Source organism: Oncorhynchus keta, chromosome 30, assembly GCF_023373465.1.
Source record: "Oncorhynchus keta strain PuntledgeMale-10-30-2019 chromosome 30, Oket_V2, whole genome shotgun sequence".
Taxonomy (NCBI): Eukaryota; Metazoa; Chordata; class Actinopteri; order Salmoniformes; family Salmonidae; genus Oncorhynchus; species Oncorhynchus keta.
The window spans coordinates 13,377,348-13,403,850 of NC_068450.1; the positions used below are offsets into that span (position 1 = coordinate 13,377,348).

The 26,503-nt window shown below is 48.5% G+C and overlaps 2 long non-coding RNA genes across 4 annotated transcripts; one reads left to right on the forward strand and one right to left on the reverse strand.

Annotated features, from left to right (window-relative positions):
- The first annotated feature begins 10,259 nt into the window (after window positions 1-10,259).
- LOC127913739 (uncharacterized) lies at window positions 10,260-12,223 on the forward strand. Of its 2 annotated transcripts, none has more exons than XR_008086611.1 (4): window positions 10,260-10,380; window positions 10,505-10,726; window positions 10,807-10,954; window positions 12,155-12,223. It is a non-coding gene; the product is annotated as an uncharacterized LOC127913739 (long non-coding RNA). The 2 variants fall into 2 exon arrangements; XR_008086612.1 differs by lacking the exon at window positions 12,155-12,223 and adding an exon at window positions 11,678-11,724.
- Window positions 12,224-15,455: 3,232 nt separating this feature from the next.
- On the reverse strand, window positions 15,456-19,861 carry LOC118377484 (uncharacterized). Of its 2 annotated transcripts, XR_004824256.2 has the most exons (3): window positions 18,984-19,861; window positions 18,256-18,541; window positions 15,456-16,340 (listed from the first exon to the last, which is right to left on the reverse strand). It is a non-coding gene; the product is annotated as an uncharacterized LOC118377484 (long non-coding RNA). The 2 variants fall into 2 exon arrangements; XR_008087246.1 differs by lacking the exon at window positions 15,456-16,340 and having other exon boundaries at window positions 16,622-18,541.
- Window positions 19,862-26,503: the final 6,642 nt, after the last annotated feature.

The following is a 26,503-nucleotide window of genomic DNA, read 5'->3' on the forward strand; positions in this document are numbered from 1 at the left end:
TCCTAATCCTTCCTAGTCCTCTACCATAACTCCTCTACCCCCCACCAGCTCTCCAGGCCCTTCCTAGTCCTCTAACCATAACCCCTCTACCCCCCCCACCAGCTCTCCTGACCCTTCCTAGTCCTCTACCCAGCCCCTCCACTGCCCCCCTCAGCTTCTCACAACCTTCTCACCTCTCTACCCAGACCCTCCACTGCCCCCCTCAGCTTCTCACAACCTTCTCACCTCTCTACCCAGACCCTCCACTGCCCCCCAGCTTCTCACGACCTTCTCACCTCTCTACCCAGACCCTCCACTGCCCCCCTCAGCTTCTCACAACCTTCTCACCTCTCTACCCAGACCCTCCACTGCCCCCCTCAGCTTCTCACAACCTTCTCACCTCTCTACCCAGACCCTCCACTGCCCCCCACCCTCAGCTTCTCACAACCTTCTCACCTCTCTACCCAGACCCTCCACTGCCCCCTCAGCTTCTCACAACCTTCTCACCTCTCTACCCAGACCCTCCACTGCCCCCCCTCAGCTTCTCACAACCTTCTCACCTCTCTACCCAGACCCTCCACTGCCCCCCTCAGCTTCTCACAACCTTCTCACCTCTCTACCCAGACCCCTCCCCCCAGCCTCTCCCAAGCCTCACCCCCTGTTTCCTGGGAGTAGCATCACATCCCCACTAAAGATCCCAGCAACAAGGTACTGCCTGGCACAGTGTTCTCTGAGTGTCCTACAAAACAATCTACAACATGTTTACTCCACTGCCTTGTGCGAAGCTGTTTATTTAACGGTGACCAGTTACGTTTGCTGAGAACACATTCTGCCTTTACAACAACCAACCAACAGACGTTCTGTTCCAGTGAACTTCAACACGAGGTCCCTCTACAGCTATGAGCCCTGCAGCACACAGTAGTATATTTACATTAGAACCCAACGATGTGTTCATGTCCATATAGAAACGCAGCTTGTCTCGTATTGTTACTCCTTTATAATGGCTGACGCAAATACAACACATCTGGTATTGTAGCCCTACTGTGATTGGTTTGATAGTGATGCATGTGAGACTCCTCCTTTGGTGTTTTGAAGTAAAATCTCCCTTGTATGTAGTCTCTCTGGAGTCTCCCTTGGAGGGAGAAGTCCACTGATCATGGCTCTGCCCGATTTCATTTAGATCCAGCTGAGGGTGGCAGCGAGCGGGAAGTGAACCCAGAGACGGGCTGTCTGGGCTGGGGGAGGATTAGAGGAGACTACTCCTGGCCGACCAAGCTGTCTGAGGGTGTGTGTGTGTGTGCGTGCGTGCGTGCGTGCGTGCGTGCGTGCGTGTGGCAGTACATTACTAGGAGAAGTTAATCTGTTAGTTTAATTGACTCCCATTCCGTGAACTTTATGATTCCAGCCACTGAAAACAACAATCTTCTTAAATGACAGTTTGCTATTTTCAGACAGTTAATGATGCTCATAGTCACCTGGTATCTCCACAGACACCTCCACAATGGAGAGGCTCCTTCTCATAGTCACCTGGTATCTCCACAGACACCTCCACAATGGAGAGGCTCATTCTCATAGTCACCTGGTATCTCCACAGACACCTCCACAATGGAGAGGCTCCTTCTCATAGTCACCTGGTATCTCCACAGACACCTCCACAATGGAGAGGCTCCTTCTCATAGTCACCTGGTATCTCCACAGACACCTCCACAATGGAGAGGCTCATTCTCATAGTCACCTGGTATCTCCACAGACACCTCCACAATGGAGAGGCTCCTTCTCATAGTCACCTGGTATCTCCACAGACACCTCCACAATGGAGAGGCTCATTCTCATAGTCACCTGGTATCTCCACAGACACCTCCACAATGGAGAGGCTCATTCTCATAGTCACCTGGTATCTCCACAGACACCTCCACAATGGAGAGGCTCATTCTCATAGTCACCTGGTATCTCCACAGACATCTCCACAATGGAGAGGCTCCTTCTCATAGTCACCTGGTATCTCCACAGACACCTCCACAATGGAGAGGCTCATTCTCATAGTCACCTGGTATCTCCACAGACACCTCCACAATGGAGAAGCTCCTTCTCATAGTCACCTGGTATCTCCACAGACACCTCCACAATGGAGAGGCTCATTCTCATAGTCACCTGGTATCTCCACAGACACCTCCACAATGGAGAGGCTCATTCTCATAGTCACCTGGTATCTCCACAGACACCTCCACAATGGAGAGGCTCATTCTCATAGTCACCTGGTATCTCCATAGACACCTCCACAATGGAGGGCTCCTTCTCATAGTCACCTGGTATCTCCACAGACACCTCCACAATGGAGAGGCTCATTCTCATAGTCACCTGGTATCTCCACAGACACCTCCACAATGGAGAGGCTCATTCTCATAGTCACCTGGTATCTCCACAGACACCTCCACAATGGAGAGGCTCCTTCTCATAGTCACCTGGTATCTCCACAGACACCTCCACAATGGAGAGGCTCATTCTCATAGTCACCTGGCATCTCCACAGACACCTCCACAATGGAGAGGCTCCTTCTCATAGTCACCTGGTATCTCCACAGACACCTCCACAATGGAGAGGCTCCTTCTCATAGTCACCTGGTATCTCCACAGACACCTCCACAATGGAGAGGCTCCTTCTCATAGTCACCTGGTATCTCCACAGACACCTCCACAATGGAGAGGATCATTCTCATAGTCACCTGGTATCTCCACAGACACCTCCACAATGGAGAGGCTCCTTCTCATAGTCACCTGGTATCTCCACAGACACCTCCACAATGGAGAGGCTCCTTCTCATAGTCACCTGGTATCTCCACAGACACCTCCACAATGGAGAGGCTCCTTCTCATAGTCACCTGGTCTCTCCACAGACACCTCCACAATGGAGAGGCTCCTTCTCATAGTCACCTGGTATCTCCACAGACACCTCCACAATGGAGAGGCTCATTCTCATAGTCACCTGGTATCTCCACAGACACCTCCACAATGGAGAGGCTCCTTCTCATAGTCACCTGGTATCTCCACAGACACCTCCACAATGGAGAGGCTCATTCTCATAGTCACCTGGTATCTCCACAGACACCTCCACAATGGAGAGGCTCATTCTCATAGTCACCTGGTATCTCCACAGACACCTCCACAATGGAGAGGCTCATTCTCATAGTCACCTGGTATCTCCACAGACACCTCCACAATGGAGAGGCTCATTCTCATAGTCACCTGGTATCTCCACAGACATCTCCACAATGGAGAGGCTCCTTCTCATAGTCACCTGGTATCTCCACAGACACCTCCACAATGGAGAGGCTCCTTCTCATAGTCACCTGGTATCTCCACAGACACCTCCACAATGGAGAGGCTCATTCTCATAGTCACCTGGTATCTCCACAGACACCTCCACAATGGAGAGGCTCATTCTCATAGTCACCTGGTATCTCCACAGACACCTCCACAATGGAGAGGCTCATTCTCATAGTCACCTGGTATCTCCACAGACACCTCCACAATGGAGAGGCTCCTTCTCATAGTCACCTGGTATCTCCACAGACACCTCCACAATGGAGAGGCTCATTCTCATAGTCACCTGGTATCTCCACAGACACCTCCACAATGGAGAGGCTCATTCTCATAGTCACCTGGTATCTCCACAGACACCCCCACAATGGAGAGGCTCCTTCTCATAGTCACCTGGTATCTCCACAGACACCTCCACAATGGAGAGGCTCATTCTCATAGTCACCTGGTATCTCCACAGACACCTCCACAATGGAGAGGCTCATTCTCATAGTCACCTGGTATCTCCACAGACACCTCCACAATGGAGAGGCTCCTTCTCATAGTCACCTGGTATCTCCACAGACACCTCCACAATGGAGAGGCTCATTCTCATAGTCACCTGGCATCTCCACAGACACCTCCACAATGGAGAGGCTCCTTCTCATAGTCACCTGGTATCTCCACAGACACCTCCACAATGGAGAGGCTCCTTCTCATAGTCACCTGGTATCTCCACAGACACCTCCACAATGGAGAGGCTCCTTCTCATAGTCACCTGGTATCTCCACAGACACCTCCACAATGGAGAGGATCATTCTCATAGTCACCTGGTATCTCCACAGACACCTCCACAATGGAGAGGCTCCTTCTCATAGTCACCTGGTATCTCCACAGACACCTCCACAATGGAGAGGCTCCTTCTCATAGTCACCTGGTATCTCCACAGACACCTCCACAATGGAGAGGCTCATTCTCATAGTCACCTGGCATCTCCACAGACACCTCCACAATGGAGAGGCTCCTTCTCATAGTCACCTGGTATCTCCACAGACACCTCCACAATGGAGAGGCTCCTTCTCATAGTCACCTGGTATCTCCACAGACACCTCCACAATGGAGAGGCTCCTTCTCATAGTCACCTGGTATCTCCACAGACACCTCCACAATGGAGAGGATCATTCTCATAGTCACCTGGTATCTCCACAGACACCTCCACAATGGAGAGGCTCCTTCTCATAGTCACCTGGTATCTCCACAGACACCTCCACAATGGAGAGGCTCCTTCTCATAGTCACCTGGTATCTCCACAGACACCTCCACAATGGAGAGGCTCCTTCTCATAGTCACCTGGTCTCTCCACAGACACCTCCACAATGGAGAGGCTCCTTCTCATAGTCACCTGGTATCTCCACAGACACCTCCACAATGGAGAGGCTCATTCTCATAGTCACCTGGTATCTCCACAGACACCTCCACAATGGAGAGGCTCCTTCTCATAGTCACCTGGTATCTCCACAGACACCTCCACAATGGAGAGGCTCATTCTCATAGTCACCTGGTATCTCCACAGACACCTCCACAATGGAGAGGCTCATTCTCATAGTCACCTGGTATCTCCACAGACACCTCCACAATGGAGAGGCTCATTCTCATAGTCACCTGGTATCTCCACAGACACCTCCACAATGGAGAGGCTCATTCTCATAGTCACCTGGTATCTCCACAGACACCTCCACAATGGAGAGGCTCCTTCTCATAGTCACCTGGTATCTCCACAGACACCTCCACAATGGAGAGGCTCCTTCTCATAGTCACCTGGTATCTCCACAGACACCTCCACAATGGAGAGGCTCATTCTCATAGTCACCTGGTATCTCCACAGACACCTCCACAATGGAGAGGCTCATTCTCATAGTCACCTGGTATCTCCACAGACACCTCCACAATGGAGAGGCTCATTCTCATAGTCACCTGGTATCTCCACAGACACCTCCACAATGGAGAGGCTCCTTCTCATAGTCACCTGGTATCTCCACAGACACCTCCACAATGGAGAGGCTCATTCTCATAGTCACCTAGTATCTCCACAGACACCTCCACAATGGAGAGGCTCATTCTCATAGTAATATCACCTGGTATCTCCACAGACACCCCCACAATGGAGAGGCTCCTTCTCATAGTCACCTGGTATCTCCACAGACACCTCCACAATGGAGAGGCTCATTCTCATAGTCACCTGGTATCTCCACAGACACCTCCACAATGGAGAGGCTCATTCTCATAGTCACCTGGTATCTCCACAGACACCTCCACAATGGAGAGGCTCCTTCTCATAGTCACCTGGTATCTCCACAGACACCTCCACAATGGAGAGGCTCATTCTCATAGTCACCTGGTATCTCCACAGACACCTCCACAATGGAGAGGCTCCTTCTCATAGTCACCTGGTATCTCCACAGACACCTCCACAATGGAGAGGCTCCTTCTCATAGTCACCTGGTATCTCCACAGACACCTCCACAATGGAGAGGCTCCTTCTCATAGTCACCTGGTATCTCCACAGACACCTCCACAATGGAGAGGATCATTCTCATAGTCACCTGGTATCTCCACAGACACCTCCACAATGGAGAGGCTCCTTCTCATAGTCACCTGGTATCTCCACAGACACCTCCACAATGGAGAGGCTCCTTCTCATAGTCACCTGGTATCTCCACAGACACCTCCACAATGGAGAGGCTCCTTCTCATAGTCACCTGGTCTCTCCACAGACACCTCCACAATGGAGAGGCTCCTTCTCATAGTCACCTGGTATCTCCACAGACACCTCCACAATGGAGAGGCTCATTCTCATAGTCACCTGGTATCTCCACAGACACCTCCACAATGGAGAGGCTCCTTCTCATAGTCACCTGGTATCTCCACAGACACCTCCACAATGGAGAGGCTCATTCTCATAGTCACCTGGTATCTCCACAGACACCTCCACAATGGAGAGGCTCATTCTCATAGTCACCTGGTATCTCCACAGACACCTCCACAATGGAGAGGCTCATTCTCATAGTCACCTGGTATCTCCACAGACACCTCCACAATGGAGAGGCTCATTCTCATAGTCACCTGGTATCTCCACAGACATCTCCACAATGGAGAGGCTCCTTCTCATAGTCACCTGGTATCTCCACAGACACCTCCACAATGGAGAGGCTCCTTCTCATAGTCACCTGGTATCTCCACAGACACCTCCACAATGGAGAGGCTCATTCTCATAGTCACCTGGTATCTCCACAGATACCTCCACAATGGAGAGGCTCATTCTCATAGTCACCTGGTATCTCCACAGACACCTCCACAATGGAGAGGCTCATTCTCATAGTCACCTGGTATCTCCACAGACACCTCCACAATGGAGAGGCTCCTTCTCATAGTCACCTGGTATCTCCACAGACACCTCCACAATGGAGAGGCTCATTCTCATAGTCACCTAGTATCTCCACAGACACCTCCACAATGGAGAGGCTCATTCTCATAGTAATATCACCTGGTATCTCCACAGACACCTCCACAATGGAGAGGCTCCTTCTCATAGTCACCTGGTATCTCCACAGACACCTCCACAATGGAGAGGCTCCTTCTCATAGTCACCTGGTATCTCCACAGACACCTCCACAATGGAGAGGCTCCTTCTCATAGTCACCTGGTATCTCCACAGACACCTCCACAATGGAGAGGCTCCTTCTCATAGTCACCTGGTATCTCCACAGACACCTCCACAATGGAGAGGCTCCTTCTCATAGTCACCTGGTATCTCCACAGACACCTCCACAATGGAGAGGCTCCTTCTCATAGTCACCTGGTATCTCCACAGACACCTCCACAATGGAGAGGCTCCTTCTCATAGTCACCTGGTATCTCCACAGACACCTCCACAATGGAGAGGCTCATTCTCATAGTCACCTGGTATCTCCACAGACACCTCCACAATGGAGAGGCTCATTCTCATAGTCACCTGGTATCTCCACAGACACCTCCACAATGGAGAGGCTCCTTCTCATAGTCACCTGGTATCTCCACAGACACCTCCACAATGGAGAGGCTCATTCTCATAGTCACCTGGTATCTCCATAGACACCTCCACAATGGAGGGCTCCTTCTCATAGTCACCTGGTATCTCCACAGACACCTCCACAATGGAGAGGCTCATTCTCATAGTCACCTGGTATCTCCACAGACACCTCCACAATGGAGAGGCTCATTCTCATAGTCACCTGGTATCTCCACAGACACCTCCACAATGGAGAGGCTCCTTCTCATAGTCACCTGGTATCTCCACAGACACCTCCACAATGGAGAGGCTCATTCTCATAGTCACCTGGCATCTCCACAGACACCTCCACAATGGAGAGGCTCCTTCTCATAGTCACCTGGTATCTCCACAGACACCTCCACAATGGAGAGGCTCCTTCTCATAGTCACCTGGTATCTCCACAGACACCTCCACAATGGAGAGGCTCCTTCTCATAGTCACCTGGTATCTCCACAGACACCTCCACAATGGAGAGGCTCCTTCTCATAGTCACCTGGTATCTCCACAGACACCTCCACAATGGAGAGGATCATTCTCATAGTCACCTGGTATCTCCACAGACACCTCCACAATGGAGAGGCTCCTTCTCATAGTCACCTGGTATCTCCACAGACACCTCCACAATGGAGAGGCTCCTTCACATAGTCACCTGGTATCTCCACAGACACCTCCACAATGGAGAGTCTCCTTCTCATAGTCACCTGGTATCTCCACAGACTACTCCACAATGGAGAGGCTCCTTCTCATAGTCACCTGGTATCTCCACAGACACCTCCACAATGGAGAAGATCATTCTCATAGTCACCTGGTATCTCCACAGACACCTCCACAATGGAGAGGCTCCTTCTCATAGTCACCTGGTATCTCCACAGACACCTCCACAATGGAGAGGCTCATTCTCATAGTCACCTGGTATCTCCACAGACACCTCCACAATGGAGAGGCTCCTTCACATCTTTAATCAGGCTATTTCTCTCACTGTGAACCTCCTGCTCTCTCACTGTGTACCTCCCCCTCTCTCACTGTGTACCTTCCCCTCTCTCACTGTGCACCTTTCCCTCTCTCACTGTGTACCTTTCCCTCTCTCACTGTGTACCTTTCCCTCTCTCACTGTGTACCTTTCCCTCTCTCACTGTGTACCTTTCCCTCTCTCACTGTGTACCTTTCCCTCTCTCACTGTGTACCTTTCCCTCTCTCACTGTGTACCTTTCCCTCTCTCACTGTGTACCTTTCCCTCTCTCACTGTGTACCTTTCCCTCTCTCACTGTGTACCTCCCTCTCTCTCGCTGTGCACCTCCCCCTCTCACACTCTTGCTCTCATCCAACCCCCCCTCTCCACACTCCCCTTCTCTCCCACCCTCCATCTCTCCCTCCTCCCTCCCTCTCTCTCTGTATGTCAGTCAGTCAGGTGGCTTGATCCTGTTACAACATAGTTGACCCTCGGCCAACCTTGGGCTTAGAAAAACAGTCCCTTTTGTTGTTTCTCATTCTCACGCAGCTAGCTACCCACAGTCCGAGAGGGATCACCTCCCGTCACCCCTTCTGCCTCCCCTGTTCTCTCACTCCTCCCCTCTCAAGTCACCCCTCTCTCCCCATCTCACCTCTCTGCTGTCTCCCCTTTCTCCCCCCCCCAACCCCGCCTCCCCACCCTCACCCTTCTCCCTCCTCTTTCCCCTCTCTCCCCTCTCACTCCTCCCCCCTCTTTCCCCTCTCTCCACTCTCACCCCCCCCTCTCTCCCCTCTCACCCCTGCCATCTCTCCCCTCTCACCCCTCCCCTCTCTCCCCTCTCACCCCTGCCATCTCTCCCCCTCTCCCCTCCCTCCCCTCTCTCCCCCTCTCCCTCTCTCACCCCTGCCCTCTCTCACCCCTCTCACCCCTGCCCTCTCTCCCCTCTCACCCCTCCCCTCTCACCCCTCTCACCCCTGCCCTCTCACCCCTCTCACCCCTGCCATCTCTCCCCCTCTCCCCCTGCCATCTCTCCCCCTCTCCCCCTCCCCTCTCTCCCCCTCTCCCCTCTCTCACCCCTCCCCTCTCACCCCTCTCACCCCTGCCCTCTCTCACCCCTGCCCTCTCTCCCCCTACCCTCTCCCCTCTCCCCTCTCTCACCCCTCCCCTCTCTCCCCTCACCCCTCCCCTCTCTCCCCCTACCCTCTCCCCTCCCTCCCCTCTCTCACCCCTCCCCTCTCCCCTCTCCCCTCCCCTCTCACACCCCTCCCCTCTCACCCCTCCCACACCCCTCCCCTCTCACACCCCTCCCCTCTCACCCCTCCCACACCCCTCCCCTCTCACCCCTCCCACACCCCTCCCCTCTCACCCCTCCCACACCCCTCCCCTCTCACCCCTCTCTCCCCTCCCCTCTCTCCATGTATGGATCTGTTCCTCCTGTTGATCAGTGTTCGGTGGTTCCAAAACTCATTCCTTGAAGTATTGTGTGTGTGCGCGTGCGCTCGCTTGTAAGAGCTTGTGAGAACCTGTGTGCCATTCTGAAATACATTATGTAACTGGTAAGTCATGCCACAGTATTGGATTAGCCCCACGTTGAGATGTTAAGATTCACTAATAAGACCTTACAGCTGCTTTTCATGTACCGTCGCTTTTCACAGCATCTCTGCGTGTTGATACCCTCTCATCTACCACCAATGTCGCTTACTTGCTGGTATCAATGCCCTGCATGATGGCACGCCATCGCTGCCTGTTGCTCATAGAAGCTGCAATGTCCATTACCAATGTAGTGTTGTTATTATTGTGTTACACAGGCAGTGGTCTCAGCTGTTTTAGTTGACGACTGGAGGAGAAGAGGCAGAGGTCTCAGCTGTTTTAGTTGACGACTGGAGGAGAAGAGGCAGTGGTCTCAGCTGTTTTAGTTGACGACTGGAGGAGAAGAGGCAGAGGTCTCAGCTGTTTTAGTTGACGACTGGAGGAGAAGAGGCAGAGGTCTCAGCTGTTTTAGTTGACGACTGGAGGAGAAGAGGCAGAGGTCTCAGCTGTTTTAGTTGACGACTGGAGGAGAAGAGGTCTCAGCTGTTTTAGTTGACGACTGGAGAAGAGGCAGAGGTCTCAGCTGTTTTAGTTGACGACTGGAGGAGAAGAGTGAGGTCTCAGCTGTTTTAGCTGACGACTGGAGGAGAAGAGGCAGAGGTCTCAGCTGTTTTAGTTGACGACTGGAGGAGAAGAGGTCTCAGCTGTTTTAGTTGACGACTGGAGGAGAAGAGGTCTCAGCTGTTTTAGTTGACGACTGGAGGAGAAGAGGTCTCAGCTGTTTTAGTTGACGACTGGAGGAGAAGAGGTCTCAGCTGTTTTAGTTGACGACTGGAGGAGAAGAGGTCTCAGCTGTTTTAGTTGACGACTGGAGGAGAAGAGGTCTCAGCTGTTTTAGTTGACGACTGGAGGAGAAGAGGCAGAGGTCTCAGCTGGTTTAGTTGACGACTGGAGGAGAAGAGGTCTCAGCTGTTTTAGTTGACGACTGGAGGAGAAGAGGTCTCAGCTGTTTTAGTTGACGACTGGAGGAGAAGAGGTCTCAGCTGTTTTAGTTGACGACTGGAGGAGAAGAGGTCTCAGCTGTTTTAGTTGACGACTGGAGGAGAAGAGGTCTCAGCTGTTTTAGTTGACGACTGGAGAAGAGGCAGAGGTCTCAGCTGGTTTAGTTGACGACTGGAGGAGAAGAGGCAGAGGTCTCAGCTGTTTTAGTTGACGAATGGAGGAGAAGAGGCAGCTGTTTTAGTTGACGACTGGAGGAGAAGAGGCAGAGGTCTCAGCTGTTTTAGTTGACGAATGGAGGAGAAGAGGCAGCTGTTTTAGTTGACGACTGGAGGAGAAGAGGCAGAGGTCTCAGCTGTTTTAGTTCACGACTGGAGGAGAAGAGGTCTCAGCTGTTTTAGTTCACGACTGGAGGAGAAGAGGCAGAGGTCTCAGCTGTTTTAGTTGACGAATGGAGGAGAAGAGGCAGCTGTTTTAGTTGACGACTGGAGGAGAAGAGGCAGAGGTCTCAGCTGAGTTGAGAATGGAGGAGAAGAGGCAGCTGTTTTAGTTGACGACTGGAGGAGAAGAGGCAGAGGTCTCAGCTGTTTTAGTTGACGACTGGAGGAGAAGAGGCAGAGGTCTCAGCTGTTTTAGTTGACGACTGGAGGAGAAGAGGCAGAGGTCTCAGCTGTTTTAGTTGACGACTGGAGGAGAAGAGGCAGAGGTCTCAGCTGTTTTAGTTGACGACTGGAGGAGAAGAGGCAGAGGTCTCAGCTGTTTTAGTTGACGACTGGAGGAGAAGAGGCAGAGGTCTCAGCTGTTTTAGTTGACGACTGGGGAGAAGAGGCAGAGGTCTCAGCTGTTTTAGTTGACGACTGGAGGAGAAGAGGTCTCAGCTGGTTTAGTTGACGACTGGAGGAGAAGAGGTCTCAGCTGTTTTAGTTGACGACTGGAGAAGAGGCAGAGGTCTCAGCTGTTTTAGTTGACGACTGGAGGAGAAGAGTGAGGTCTCAGCTGTTTTAGTTGACGACTGGAGGAGAAGAGGCAGAGGTCTCAGCTGTTTTAGTTGACGACTGGAGGAGAAGAGGCAGAGGTCTCAGCTGTTTTAGTTGAAGACTGGAGGAGAAGAGGTCTCAGCTGTTTTAGTTGACGACTGGAGGAGAAGAAGCAGAGGTCTCAGCTGGTTTAGATGACGACTGGAGGAGAAGAGGCAGAGGTCTCAGCTGTTTTAGTTGACGACTGGAGGAGGTCTCAGCTGGTTTAGTTGACGACTGGAGGAGAAGAGGTCTCAGATGTTTTAGTTGACGACTGGAGGAGAAGAGGACAGAGGTCTCAGCTGTTTTAGTTGACGACTGGAGGAGAAGAGGTCTCAGCTGTTTTAGTTGATGACTGGAGGAGAAGAGGTCTCAGCTGTTTTAGTTGACGACTGGAGGAGAAGAGGCAGAGGTCTCAGCTGTTTTAGTTGATGACAGGAGGAGAAGAGGTCTCAGCTGTTTTAGTTGACGACTGGAGGAGAAGAGGCAGAGGTCTCAGCTGTTTTAGTTGACGACTGGAGGAGAAGAGGCAGAGGTCTCAGCTGTTTTAGTTGATGACAGGAGGAGAAGAGGCAGAGGTCTCAGCTGTTTTAGTTGACGACTGGAGGAGAAGAGGCAGAGGTCTCAGCTGTTTTAGTTGATGACAGGAGGAGAAGAGGTCTCAGCTGTTTTAGTTGACGACTGGATGAGAAGAGGCAGAGGTCTCAGCTGGTTTAGTTGACGACTGGAGGAGAAGAGGCAGAGGTCTCAGCTGTTTTAGTTGAAGACTGGAGGAGAAGAGGCAGATGTCTCAGCTGTTTTAGTTGACGACTGGAGGAGAAGAGGCAGAGGTCTCAGCTGTTTTAGTTGAAGACTGGAGGAGAAGAGGCAGATGTCTCAGCTGTTTTAGTTGACGACTGGAGGAGAAGAGGCAGAGGTCTCAGCTGTTTTAGTTGACGACTGGATTAGTTTAGTCTCCCCTCCTCTTCTCATGCTTTTCTGTATACTTTGGTTTCCTCAATGATTTAATACACAAACACACACACAAACACACACACAATAATGTGTAATGTGTTGCTCATTCAATGGCTTTACAACAGTTTGGTTCATATTATCTCAGCCTGCGCCAGTCTTTCCCTTTCCCACCCTCCTCTCTTCCCCTCCAGGTATCCTGTTTACATGTCACCCCACAGTGGAAATACATTGGAGAGGGAAACATGGAACAGTCCAGACAGAGTGATTTCTAACAGGCCAACCTCACCCACCCTGCCAATGTGCAGACAGAGTAACATGGAACAGTCCAGACAGAGTGATTTCTAACAGGCCAACCTCACCCACCCTGCCAATGTGCAGACAGAGTAACATGGAAACTGATCAGAACCACTGCTGTCTGAAGGGCCCAACTCACAATACCAGAGATAAGGGACCACCCCACTACCTCCACTAAGAAAACAAGGGTGGGGTCATGCTGTGTGTGTGTGTGTGTGTGTGTGTGTACTACAGGATGGAACCGGGTGGGCTGTGTTGTGTACTGAATGGGCAGGTGGTGGTTGTATTTAGGTAGGGTTGACATCAATTCTATTTCAATTCCAGTCAAATTAGAAAGCTAACCAAATTCAAATTCCACATTTTCCTAAATTGAAAAGCATGGAAGAATTCTGGTCTGAAGGCTTGTTTAACTTCATCCTGTAAACAGAACATAATTCACTTTGTTTCCTATTCCAGGGACGTAGTGGGAATGAATACAAACTTATCATCATCAGCATAGCGTCTAGTTTCTTCTCGTCTTTCCGATTAGCCATGTGTGGAATGTCATTCACCCATTTTCCTTATAGCCTATAACCCTCAAACTCAACTGTGGACCTGGAAGCAAGTTCCACTGCATGTTATAATTGTTCCCCTCAGTGACTGATTTAGACCTGGGACACCAGGTGTGTGCAATTAATTATCAGGTAGAACAGAAAAACAGCTCCGGACTTCGCTCCAGTCAGAGTTGAGTACTCCTCGGCACAATAATGCACATTCCTTGCTGTTTAACCTATGGGATCACTCTTGTAATTATCACCTTCCTCTCTCAACCAATGGGTGTACATCATGGGATGTACAGTATTTAAATGTCAACTTAACCCTCGTTGTCTCACTTGTTTGACAACCATCCACCTCCCCACCACCTATAACCACCTATAACCACCTATAACCACCACCACCACCTATAACCACCTATAACCACCTATAACCACCACCACCTATAACCACCTATAACCACCACCTATAACCACCTATAACCACCACCTATAACCACCTATAACCACCACCACCTATAACCACCTATAACCACCTATAACCACCACCACCTATAACCACCTATAACCACCACCTATAACCACCTATAACCACCACCTATAACCACCTATAACCACCACCTATAACCACCACCTATAACCACCTATAACCACCTATAACCACCACCTATAACCACCTATAACCACCTTAAGGCCCTGTCACTGAAACTCTTTTCCCTCAGCGGGGGGTTCGATGCCAGCAGCCCCGCAGAGGGCTACCTACCATCACACCATCTGGCTCAGAGGATCTTCCCTCAGAGGATATTCTCTCGGAGACGTGGCCATTCCCCAAAATATTTAATAACATGTCATATTTCATCCAGTCAGAGTTGTTCATTCAGTTAAACCTGTACTCCATTTACTTATTACAGTGGATTTCCTACATTTACTGGAATTGAAATGGAATTGACCTCAACCCTGTATATGTTTGTGTTTCTAGCTCCAACAGTGCAGTAATACCTAACAACTGTAATGTAATACGCAGCGAGTCAGGAAGCCTGTTTTGCCTGTTATTTTGGCATTAATACGTGTCACATATCAGTTAGCAAACAATGTAAAAAACAAACAAAAAATAACATTTGAGTTAATAAAGCTGCATACAAACATGGTCTATTTTAAGCTTTCTTGAGAAAGGCAGCTCCAAAACACAGGTGTTTCAGCTCAGTGTCTTCTGTGGTGTAGGGACAGCTCCAAAACACAGGTGTTTCAGCTCAGTGTCTTCTGTGGTGTAGGGACAGCCAGCGGACAATACAGGTGTTTCAGCTCAGAGCCTTCTGTGGTGTAGGGACAGCCAGCGGACAATACAGGTGTTTCAGCTCAGAGCCTTCTGTGGTGTAGGGACAGCCAGCGGACAATACAGGTGTTTCAGCTCAGTGCCTTCTGTGGTGTAGGGACAGCCAGCGGACAATACAGGTGTTTCAGCTCAGTGCCTTCTGTGGTGTAGGGGCAGCCAGCAGACAATACAGGTGTTTCAGCTCAGTGTCTTCTGTGGTGTAGGGGCAGCCAGCGGACAATACAAGTGTTTCAGCTCAGTGTCTTCTGTGGTGTAGGGACACCAGCGGACAATACAGGTGTTTCAGCTCAGTGTCTTCTGTGGTGTAGGGACAACCAGCGGACAATACAGGTGTTTCAGCTCAGTGCCTTCTGTGGTGTAGGGGCAGCCAGCGGACAATACAGGTGTTTCAGCTCAGTGCCTTCTGTGGTGTAGGGGCAGCCAGCGGACAATACAGGTGTTTCAGCTCAGTGTCTTCTGTGGTGTAGGGGCAGCCAGCGGAAGATACAGGTGTTTCAGCTCAGTGCCTTCTGTGGTGTAGGGGCAGCCAGCGGAAGATACAGGTGTTTCAGCTCAGTGCCTTCTGTGGTGTAGGGGCAGCCAGCGGAAGATACAGGTGTTTCAGCTCAGTGCCTTCTGTGGTGTAGGGGCAGCCAGCGGAAGATACAGGTGTTTCAGCTCAGTGTCTTCTGTGGTGTAGGGGCAGCCAGCGGAAGATACAGGTGTTTCAGCTCAGTGCTTTCTGTGGTGTAGGGGCAGCCAGCGGAAGATACAGGTGTTTCAGCTCAGTGCCTTCTGTGGTGGTGGGGCAGCCAGCGGACAATACCGAGCGTAGGGGTTGGTAATGTTCTCTAGTTGTGCCGGGATTGGCTCAGTGTTCTATCACTCATAGTATAATGGCACAAGACGAGAACCAGATTCAGACACGGGAGGCAGATGGTTTTAGCTCTGAAATGTATTATGATCCAAGGGGTAGGCAAAAGACAGGTCGGGGACAGGCAAGAGTTCAGAACCAGGTCAGAGTCCAAAACAGTACAGGGCAGCAGGCAGGCTCGGGGTCAAGGGCAGACAGAACGATCAGGCAGGCAGGCTCGGGGTCAAGGGCAGACAGAATGATCAGGCAGGCAGGCTCGGGGTCAAGGGCAGACAGAATGATCAGGCAGGCAGGCTCAGGGTCAAGGGCAGACAGAATGATCAGGCAGGCAGGCTCAGAGTCCAGGACAGGCAAGGGTCAAAACCAGGGGGATGCAAAAAAAAATATAAACTGGGAAACAACAGGAGCTAGAAGAAAACCACTGGTTGACTTGACAAACAAGACGAACTGGCAACAGACAGGTGGAAAATACAGGTATAAATACACAGGGGATAATGGGGAAGATGGGCGACACCTGGAGGGGGTGGAGACAAGCACAAGGACAGGATCACGGTGTGACAAATGGGGACATTATGTCACCGCCAAATCTAAGGGTAGAGCTCTAAAATTCAAGCCCCCTTGGGTGCTGATATAGAGTTACAATGGAAGTGCCCATCCAAGGTCATTGGCCACAGATACAATTACGTCAACTCACGTTATATCATACTTTAAAATGATTATCTAGCAAGCTAGCAGACATCATCATAAATCAACATGAAAATCTACTGGCAAATCCTTTTTACTCCTTGTCATATGAAGAGAAATTATAAATGATCAGTGCTCATCGGCCATTGGACATCAACATTACACAACAAGTCGTAAATCGCAAATTCAACTATCAATGGCTAACTGCAAGCATTGCAAAGCAATCACTAGCCTGCTATTCAGTGGAGTGGGTGTGTGGTCCCAAGTCTGGGTTTAAGGGTCTCTTTTCCAAGCTTAAAAGGAGAAATATTCAACATTGGCCATGCTGTCAATCCAGCATGACTTCTGCTACTCTCAAAACAACTGGAAACTCAGAACTGGGAAATTTGATTTCAGTGAGTACAAGACAACTGGGAACTTGGAAAATATGTTTTGAACAGTCATCCAACTCGGAATTGCAAGTCGTGAACTCAGGCCTCTTTCTAGATCTCCAACTTGAAGATCACTGATGTCATCATGATTCAAACTTGTTTTATTGAGTTCCAAGTTGTCTGGAAAGCACCATAACTCCAGAGAATGCCAGACTTTGATGACAAAGTTTGATGACTTCCTGTTCAAGTGAGCACAGCAAAACAAGGTGAGCTCAAAATGTCTTGTATGGTGCTGCCTAAATTATGTAATATGCCAGGGAGATATGTATACTGTAGCTGGGGGCTCCCGAGTGGCGCAGTGGTCTAAGGCACTGCGTCTCAGTGCTAGAGGCATCACTACAGAATCTGGTTTGATTCTGGGCTGTATCACAACTGGCCGTGGTTGGGAGTCCCATAGGGCAGCGCACAATTGGCATAGCGTCATTAGGGTTTGGCCAGGGTAGGCCGTCGTTGTAAATAATAATTTGTTCTTAACTGACTTGCTTAGATAAATAATATAAAAAAATTAAGTAATGAGTGTATGTTGTGCAGTAAGATGTTAGCAGGCCGTATGCCTCACAATAATAATTTGGTCCCATTTCCCCTCTTAATTTTGCCTACTTTTTTGACTTGGTGGTGCACATATAGCCTATAAGCCTATTTTAGAAAAACGTAATCAAATATTGTAAGAGTTCTCATTGTCTGCTTATACACCCCCTTTATGTATACCACGACTCTGACTTGGTGGACAGGGAGAATACTGTACGAATGGTCCATGTTCTAAATTCTGTCACTGTACATTTGAAAATTACTGAAAAACAGAGATATTGACTATGTCCGTCCTAGCTCGTCCGGATCGCCTCTTATCTGCTTGTCATCCCCTTATGCCATAGTTTGTACATCTCAGTCAGTAGAATCCACATTAGTTTATGTCAGCCATATCAGCTATGTTTTTATAGAAGGCAGTAAATGTGGCTGAATGAACTGTTTCGCTGCCAGACAAGACTCCACTGATAGTCAGGTGTAGCAGTGGTAAGGTGTTGGGACTCTGCTGTTGGGGCAGCTTTATGTAGAACTTAACAGTTTCTGGGGACCATTTGTCACCATTATGGTGCAATACATGAATTGCTTAGTGTTCTGTTGTGCAGTGGGTTTGCTAGCCTGCTTCAAACATTTTTCTGTGGGGCTTTGACCCACCAGGATTAACACGCAAAAAATTGGCACTGCTAATGTAAACTGAGGGCTAAATAAAGGGGGAGGAATCACAGAGAAAATGATGACCAGGTGTGCATAATGATGGGGAACAGGTGTGCGTAATCATAGTTGTCTACTAACCACTGGCACTGACAAGTGACATTGAGTGCCAGAGGGAGGGAGCAGGTGTGAAAGTACCCCCTCCCCCTCCTGGATGATGTTGGGGTCCAGGATGCCCACCACCGGGACACTAGAGCACTCCTCAAGACTGTAGCTCTCCCAGTCCGCCAGGTACTGGAGCCAACCCCCACAACGCCGGGAGTCCAGGAGGGACCTAACAGCATAGGCGGGGGTACCCTTGATGTCCAGGGGAGTTGGAGGGGTGTCACGGGGGACAGCATCAGCCAGGGGACCAGGAACCACCGGCCTGAGGAGGGACACATGAAAGGAGGGTGGAGAGTTTTAGACGATAGGTTACCTCATTGACCCTTCAGAGTCCTGACAATGACTCCTTAGGAACCTCCCCAGCTCCTGGTTGGTCCTTTCCACCTGCCCGTTGGACTGAGACTGGTACCCGGATGTCAGGCTGACCGTGACCCCCAGCTTCTCCATAAAGACTTTCTAGACCCGCTATGTGAACTAGAATCTGTAAGGCCATAATGTCAGAAGACCTGCTGGAATAGTGCTTCAGCGACCTGGAGTGGTTTTGAAGTTATGTTCAGGGAGGCGGTGAGGGCCTGGTCGATGAAGTTCCTAACGGCACCAGAGTCCACTAGAGCTGTAAGGACAACACCTGAGGGACAGCCAGCCAGTGAAATGGGAACAATAAAGCGTTTGGTGGAAAACGATGATGTAATACTCACGCCTACCCTGGGAGACGGTTGATCACGGGGCCACCCCTCTGCCTTAGTGGACCCCGGGTTGGGACTCACTGGACACCTCTGAAATGGTGCCCCTACTGGCCGCAATAGGGACAAAACCCCAGCTGTCTCTGGCGACGCTGCTCTGCCACAGAAAGGCCCCCACCGCCATGGGTTCAGGCTCTGCCTCAGGACAGCCAAAGGTGGCAGGCGAGTGGTGATGTGGGCACCGGAACTCCTGAAGAAGGTGATGAGTGTATCCAAGGATAGGTCATCATCCCAACACGTCAACGCCATCTGGACCTCTACTTACAGTCCTCTCCGGGAATAGAGTTCAGAGTGCGGTCTGGGCACCCTGCTGGAGTTCTCTCTCTCCCAGACAGCTGTAGCCCACTCCAACACCTACCCGGTCAGCACGGAAATGACTGTGGCAACCTTGGACATCTCGGTGGTGGGGGCTCCCGTCTGATAGGTGTAATAAAGGGAGCACTGGAGTAGGAACCCACAGCATTTCGACAGAGTGCCTTCATAATTCTCCAGAAGGGACAGTCAGACGTCGCTGACCTGGGCGTACGGCAGTGGCTCACTGTGACGACCCGTGGTAGGAGTCCCTCTGTTAGGTGCATGGAGAGCCTTGCGGATGGTGTTGAGGCGGTGGAGAACGAGGAGGACCTCCTCCATGGCCGTACCCAGTTTCGCCAGCTGGTCGTGGTGTTGGTGGAGTAGATGACCCTCTTCTGTGACCTGGAAGATGGTGGTATCCTCTGCTGCTTCCATTTTTCTGAGGTAGTAGTCTGTAACATAATACACTGGGAGTCAGGAAGTAGGTCAGTTTAATAATAAAACAATACAGATGAACAAACATGACCCGCGTACAGAACGTGAGAGAAAACAATACTACCTAATGACTGATGTCAACTGAGGGCTAAATAAAGGTGGAGTAATCACAAAGAAAATGATGACCAGGTGTGCATAATGATGGGGAACAGGTGTGCGTAATCATAGTTGCCAGGGCCTGTGGTAAGTAGACTGGTGACGTCGAGCACCAGAGGGAGGGAGCAGGAGTAGGCGTGACAACATTGAAAAACAATACACACAAATCCCCAAATAAAGCCAGGACATTATGAACTGTGTCAGTGGTGTTTCAGGGCTGAGAGAGAAGCCAGGACATTATGAACCGTGTCAGTGGTGTTTCAGGGCTGAGAGAGAAGCCAGGACATTATGAACTGTGTCAGTGGTGTTTCAGGGCTGAGAGAGAAGCCAGGACATTATGAACTGTGTCATTGGTGTTTCAGGGCTGAGAGAGAAGCCAGGACAATATGAACTGTGTCAATGGTGTTTCAGGGCTGGGAAGCCAGGGAAGCCAGGCCAGTGGATATAACAGTCAATTTACTGTGAGGAGGAGACAGTATGGAGAGGTCAACATTGACCCTAGAGTAAGTCTAGTCTTGCTGCTCCTAGAGAGCCAGGTGATAATAACAGGGCCCTGAGTTTCAACTAACCATGTGATCTGACCAGTTCCTGATTTTTCCTGAGATATACACTACCGGTCAAAAGTTTTGGAACACCTACTCATTCAAGGGCTTTTCTTTATTTGTACTATTTTCTAAATTGTAGAATAATAGTGAAGATATCAAAACTTTGAAATAACACACATGGAATCATGTAGTAACCAAAAAAGGGTGAAATACTGTGCCTTGATGATAGCTTAAACAAATCAAAATATACCTGAGATTTTTCCAAGTAGTCACCTTTTGCCTTGATGACAGCTATGCATACTCTTGGCATTCTCTCAACCAGCTTCACCTGGAATTCTTTTCCAACAGTCTTGAAGGAGTTCCCACATATGCTTAGCACTTGTTGGCTGCTTTTCCTTCACTCTGCAGTCCGACTCATCCCAAACCATCTCAATTTGGTTGAGGTTGGGGGATTGTGGAGGTCAGGTCATCTGTTGCAGCACTCCATTACTCTCCTTCTGGTCATATAGTCCTTACACAGCCTGGAGGTGTGTTGGGTCATTGTCCTGTTGAAAAACAAATGATAGTCCCACTAAGCTCAAACCAGATGGGATGGCGTATTGCTGTAGAATACTGTGGTAGCCATGCGGGTCAACTTCTTGCGGCGACCCATCCCGGATCCGGTATCGTGACTACGGCTCAAGCTCATTACCATAACGCAAAATGCAAAAAACTATTCTTAGAAATATTTAACCTCCACACATTAACAAGTCCAATAGCTCAAATGAAAGATAAACACCTTGTTCATCTACCCAGCAAGTCAGATTTCTAAAATGTTTTACGGCGAAAACATAGCACATATTTATATTAGACCACCACCGAAACAAAAGACGAGAGGCAGCCATTTTTTCCCAGAAAATATAAAATTATAAAAGCAGGATTAAAAAATAAATCATTCACTAACCTTTTGAAAATCTTCATCAGATGACAGTAATAGTACATGTTACACAATACATTTTTTTTTCAATAATATGCCATTTATATCCATAAATCTCTGTTTACAATGACGACATTTCAAAAAATGCTACTCAAATGTCCGGAGAAATGATGATAGCTCCGACAGATAACGTCAGATAACAAGCAATAAACATGACTAAATATACATGTTCTACATATAGTTACAAAGATACACTTCTTCTTAATGCAACCGCTGTATTACATTTATTTTTAACGTTACAGAATTCGTTCACTGGCTATACAATGAGACGGCGCTCAGATATTAGCAGTATGTCTCCTCTACGTTTGGAGTCCACAGAAACCCAAAATAACCACATAAATATTCCCTTACCTTTGATGTTCTTCGATCAGAAGACGTAGGAGTCATACTTACCCAATACATCGTTTGGTTTCACGTTGTGTGTCTCTGTATTAGCATATGTTAACAGCTTCAGCTGAAATGCACCCAAAATTACTTCTGGTCCCGCACTCTTGCGCATCAAAACTTTAAATTTACATATTATATGTCGACTAAACTGGTCAAACTATGTGCAGAATCGAGCTTTATGATGTTTTTAACATGTAAAACAATGATCAGCGCGAACAGACAAACCGCCTTCAATTGCTGTTACTTGGAAAAGAACATGCCCCAAATCGGCCACGCGCAATAGAGTGCATGTATTTGAGAGTGACACTAACATTTTCGCCCGCCAAACGACGAGGGCTCGCGGGATTCTCACAATGAACGCGCCATTTGAAAGCAGGCATCGCGCTGAACACATACATACTGTTCCCAGATCGCTAGCTGCTTGGGAGGGTGGGGGCGATGACGTCAAAGTTGACCCAACTTTTCTCTTGACAAGAGAGAGTTTGGGAGAAAGGCTGCCCTGAGAGTTCTGCTTTACATACAGACATAATTTAAACGGTTTTAGAAACTTTAGAGTGTTTTCTATTCAATAATAATTATTATATGCATATATTAGCAATTTTAGGAAAAAAATTCTGTTTACTATGGGCACGCACTTCCTCCAAAGGGGGCAGTATTGAGGCCTAGTCTTAAGAGGTTAAGTGTGCCTTGAATTCTAAATAAATCACAGACAGTGTCACCAGCTAAGCTCCCCCACATCATCACACCTCCTCCTCCATGCTCCATTCCATGGTGTAAAATAGACATGCAGAGATCATCCATTCACCCACACCGTGTCTCACAAAGGCACGGCAGTTGGAAACAAAAATCTCCAATTTGGACTCCAGACCAAAGGACAAATTTCCACCAGTCTAATGTCCATTGCTCGTGTTTCTTGACCCACGCAAGTCTCTTATTCTTATTGGTATCCTTTAGTAGTGGTTTCTTTGCAGCATTTTGACCATGAAGGCCTGATTCACAGTCTCCTCTGAACAGTTGATGTTGAGATGTGTCTGTTACTTGAACTCTGTGAAGCATTTATTTGGACTGCAATTTCTGAGGCTGGTAACTCCAATGAACTTATCCTCTGCAGCAAAGGTAATTCTGGGTCTTCCTTTCCTATGGCGGTCATCATGAGAGCCAGTTTAATCATAGCACTTGATGGTTTCTGTGACTGCACCTGAAATTGAAATTTGACCTTCATGTCTTAAAGTAATGATGGACTGTCGTTTCTCTTTGCTTATTTGAGCTGTTCTTGCCATAATATGGACTTGGTATTTTGCCAAACAGGGATATCTTCTGTATCCCACCCCTACCTTGTCACAAAACAACTGATTGGCTCAAACGTATTAGGAAGGCAAGAAGTTCCACAAATGTAATTTTAACAAGACACACCTGTTCATTGAAAAGCATTCCAGGTGACCTCCTCGTGAAGCTGGTTAAGAGAATGCCAAGAGTATGCATAGCTGTCATCAAGGCAAAGGGTGACTACTTTGAATAATCTCAAATCTCAAATATATTATCATTTGTTTAACACTTTTTTGGTTACTACATGATTCCATATGTGTTATTTCATAATTGTGATGTCTTCACTATTATTCTACACTGTAGAAAACTAGTGTAGGGCCCAGAGTTGCCTATAGGACCCTGAGTTTTCCTGAGATATACAATGAGCTCCAATGGTATTTGGACAGTGACACATGTGTGTTATGGACTCCAGCACTTTGAATGTGAGATGATACAACAACAACACACGAGTCACTCTCCCAATACTTTTTGTAGCCTGTGGCACCTATTGGGCCCGGAATATTCCTGAGATATAGCTTATAGCCACGGTAGGGCCCAGAGTTGCCTATTGGGCCTTGAGTGTTTCTTTTTATTTTACTTAGTCATTTCTTTTATTCAACCTTTATTTAGCTTGGCAAGTCAGCGAAGAACAAATAATTATTTACAATGACTGCCTGCCTCGGGCCAAACCCGGATGACACTGGGCCAATTGTGTGCCACCCTATGGGACTCCCAATCACGGTCGGTTGTGATACAGCCTGGAATCAAACCAAGGTCTGTAGTGATGCCTCTAGCACTACGAAGTAGTGCCTTAGACCGCTGCACCACTCGGGAGCCACGAGTTATGGCCTAGGGCCTATGCAGGTTTTTTTTATGGTCAGGTGACATGGTCAGGTGAGACTCAAGGCCCTAAGTATGAGTAACTGCTCAGAGAGTGGGATGTTGTTGCAGTTTGTATCCAGAAGGATTATGACAGCTCTGTGGCACTATGCTGCATGACTACTCTGAGCTGGTGTCAAGTTCTGACTGTTACTGTGTTATCTCTCAAAAAACAATTACAGAAATCCTAGGGACTTTCATCTCTCTCTCTCGCTCTCTCTCTCTCTCTCTATCTCTCTCTGTCTCTCTCTCTCGCTCTCCCTCTCTGTCTCTCTCTCTCTCTCTCTCTCTCTCTCTCTCTCTCTCTCTCTCTCTCTCTCTCTCTCTCTCACTCCCCCCCTCTCTCTGTCTCTCTCTCTCTCTCTTTCTCTCTGTCTCTCTATGTGTGTCAGTGAGAAAGTGAATGTTGCGTCATGCCGTTGACAGAGCCAAGGTCAGGTTGATAAGGGTGGTCCTGCTATGGCCTTGATCCTGTACTATACTGGGGTTCCTTACTTATGTAACTGCTGATTAAACCGTACTTACAGCTGACTCATACTGTACGACATCCTAGAACACAAGACTTTTAGAGGAACAACATGACTGGACTAGATTGTAGTTAAACCGGTGAGTGAGGTTACACCTTTAGGGTAATTCTTATGGAAAGTTTGGTATATTCCAAGTGGTTGGTTGTACTCATTCACGAGGTAACTCGTTACCAAACAGCGGGGATCCAGAGACAAACTGTAGTAAAATTGTGCTTCATAACGTTTGTCCTCCTCAAGTCAATGGGAAAAAAAAAGATTCTCCACAAGAAAAGGAAAAACTCTCCCTTTGTGGTTGATGTCTTTAGGATCTCTGCTCTCCTCTGTTTAGACAGCACGAGCCTGTAGAGACGTGTTCAGTGTTCATAATGTGTTGTTCACTGGACTGAGGAGGGACAGAGGATATGGCTTTAGAAGTGAAGAGTTGAATTAGGGCTTTGGCTCTTCCTTCCAAGTGCCTGCATTAGTTGTAAGTGGACGTTTGAGTTCTGGTCATTTCGTTGTTTGAGGCCCAAATCGCAGCATGTTGCTTATATAGTGTAAAAAAGTAGTGCACTAAATAGGGAATAGAGTGCCATTTAGTTCTCAAGTCGTGGTCTTTTCATGCCCTCTTGTTAGTCTTGGCCTGATGGGCAGCTGGGAGAGGCTTTGAAGTTGCAGGGCTGATGGAAAGCTTAGAGAGCCTCAACAGCCAAGGGAAGGGGTGTGTGTGTGTGTGTGTGTGTGTGTGTGTGTGTGTGTGTGTGTGTGTGTGTGTGTGTGTGTGTGTGTGTGTGTGTGTGTGTGTGTGTGTGTGTGTGTGTGTGTGTGTGTGTGTGTGTGTGTGTGTGTGTGTGTGTGTGTGTGTGTGTGTGTGTGTGTGTGTGTGTGTGTGTGTGTATATGCGTGTGTGTGCCCAGCTAAGGCGCAGAGTTGACTTCAACCTCTCTGAGAATGTTTGGTCCTGCCTGATCAGAGGCTTAATGTATACATGGCACTGGAAATAAAACATGTAGTTAATCAACATTTGACAGGGATGTGTAACGATCGTCTGTGGTGGAAGAAGGTGAGGACCAAAGCACAGGGTGGTAAGTGTTCATGTTTTTAATAAAATAACTGAACACTGAACAAAAGACAAACGAACAGTCCCGTAAGGTGAATGAATAAACACTAAACAGGAAATAAACACCCACAACTCAAAGTGAAACCAGGCTACCTAAGTATGAGTCTCAAACACCCACAACTCAAAGTGAAACCAGGCTACCTAAGTATGAGTCTCAAACACCCACAACTCAAAGTGAAACCAGGCTACCTAAGTATGAGTCTCAAACATCCACAACGATCGACAGCTGCCTCTGATGGAGAACCATACCCGGCCGAACACAGAAAATCCCAAATTATAGAAAAAAGAACATAGACAACCCACCCAACTCACACTCTGACCATACTGAAACAAAGACATAATAAAAGAACTAAGGTCAGAAAGTGACAGAGAAACACAATGACAACAGCAGAGGGAAAATTATAGAATAACAGATTACACAACGGTGAGCTAAATGTGCGTGATTACTTTGAAGCTTGGAGTCTCTGAGTGATTAATTGATCATAACAGGAATACAGGCAGTTAGTTAGTGGACAAAGCAGGAAGGTGTGAGCAGTAGCCAAGGGGTCACGTTTTGGGTTGTGTTGTGTTGTGTTTGGCTCAGCTGAAGGGAGGTTTGTGGAGTTCTACAGGGCTGGGATCTAATGATCTGTTTGGCTTTAGGTGTGTTGGTAACATTGTAAAACTCTGCTGTGGATTTCTCATAGAGAGAGAGAGAGAGAGAGAGAGAGAGAGAGAGAGAGAGAGAGAGAGAGAGAGAGAGAGAGAGAGAAGAATCCATAGACTCAAACCACTTCTGGGAAAATTGGAAAACACTAAACAAACAACAACACAAAGAATTATCTATCCAAATTGGAGATGTATGGGTAAACCACTTCTCCAATCTTTTTGGCTCTATA